We start from the raw sequence: 2,058 nt of genomic DNA, 5'->3' as shown, positions 1-2,058 counted from the left end.
ATGAAGTATGATTGATAGCTGAGAAAGACGTCCAAAGAACAGCATATTACATCATTGGTTTTGCTAGAACCGCGAGGCTGTTACGAAATGTTCAGTCTCTGTAGGCATATGTTGCAAGAGAATCATTTTGCATCATTACTGGGTTAGGTCTGCTGTTAAAATTACGTGCGCGTTCGTGGCAGGAAGAATCAGGAAGCGAGATAGTGCCTCCCGCATACTTCTTACAAAGTGGCGATGACAGGAGAATTAGAGAAACTAGGATTCGCCTTAGTAGGTTTATCGGAAACAGTTCTTCTACAACAACAGTCGCGAATGGGATATGAAATTTGAGGCTGGGAGCTGTATTGTTGAGTGATTCTGTAGTAAGGAGTTAGGAAGACGCTCTTCATTATTTTGTAGCACGCGTTGCAATACGGATGTTGTGTATCACAATTCCGTTCCGACAACATTCATGTCAAGAACAATTATGAACCATACCACGTTCTACTATTTACTTCTCGAAAAATGATCTTGACGGGAGTATTAAATGAATTCGAATTTGAACGCACGTACACCATCAGTAGTTCTTCCAGAACACGAATTGTAAATTGAAAACGAGAGTGTGAGTATAAACTTGTACACAAAGTGTAGTCCCAGCTCTTACGACAAGACGGCACGTAAGGCCCCCCGGAACGTGGTCGAACATGATCGTTTTGGTGATTCAGGTGTTATGAACTGACGGACACTACGTAGCAGTCTGCAGCTTTCTGCTGATGATGCTGTGGTGTATGGGAAGGCGTCGTCGTTGAGTGGCTGTAGGAGGATGCAGGATGACTTTCACAAAATTTCTGGTGTGATGAATGGCAGCTAGCCCTAAGTAAGAAAAATGTAGGTTAATAGAGATTAATAAGAAAATAAACCCATTATATTAGAATGCAGTAAGAGTAGTGTACTGTTTGGCACAGTCACATCGATTAAATATCTCGGCGTAGCGATCCAAAGGAATAGGAAATGGAATGAGTATGTAAGAATTTTAGTAGGTAAGGCGAGTGTTCGACTTCGGTTTATTGGGAGAATTTTATGAAAGTCGTTCATCTGTGAGGGAGATCGGGTATAGGACACTAGTGTGACTCACTGTTGATTACTATTCGAGTGTTTGGGATCCGAACCAGGTCGGATTAAAGGAAGACATCGAGCAGTTCCGGTGCCGGGCTACTAGATTTGTTAGTGGTAGGCTCGAACAACACCCACGTATTACAGAAATGCTTCGGAAACTTAGATCTGAAATACTAGAGGAAGACAACGTTCTTTTCGGGGAGCACTACTAAGAAAATTTAGCTTAACGGTATTTAAGGCTGCCCGCAGAAAGATTCTACTACGCTCAAAGCAGATTTCGAGTAAGGACCATGAAGATAAGATTAGATGAATTGGGGCTGGTACGGAGGCAAACAGACAGTCGCTTTTCCCTCGCTCTATTTGCGAGTGGAGCTTTAAAGGAAATTACTAGTAATGGTACAGAGTACAAACCACCATGCACCATACGGTGGCTTGTGGAGTGTGTATGTAGATGTTGTTGTAGAAGCGGTGTCTCTCAAAACCAAAGAACGGATGAAAAACATTCATATAGTTGATGTGACAGCAGAGATTAGTTTCATTGCGTTGGTTTATTTGACTGAAAAAAAAAACTGACTGGCTAGTCTGATGTTAAAATCACTCGGCTGACACATCACTAATTTCAGTTAATAAGTTATGTGTGTGAATGTCCATCCATCTAGAAATTTTTTTGCGGTTTCATGTAAATAAATACCTGTATTCCTGTACAAAATTCCTCGATTCGTCCAAATTAATATTGTTTCCCTGAATCAAATTTCTCGTATTCGTCTAAATAAATAGCTGTCGGGCGCCGCCAATCGCGTTAAGTGAAGAACTTCCCAACAACGCCCCAATAGTAGTGTCAAGAACTGCAGATAGCCTATCTGCATATAGCTCTCGGCCCTTAGAAAAACCTGAATCAGTCGCTCACATCTCATCTACCTGACGTGTGTGTGTGTGTGTGTGTGTGTGTGTGTGTGTGTGTGT

Source organism: Schistocerca serialis, chromosome 2 (genome assembly GCF_023864345.2).
Source record: "Schistocerca serialis cubense isolate TAMUIC-IGC-003099 chromosome 2, iqSchSeri2.2, whole genome shotgun sequence".
NCBI lineage: Eukaryota > Metazoa > Arthropoda > Insecta > Orthoptera > Acrididae > Schistocerca > Schistocerca serialis.
This window is presented reverse-complemented; position numbering follows the sequence as displayed.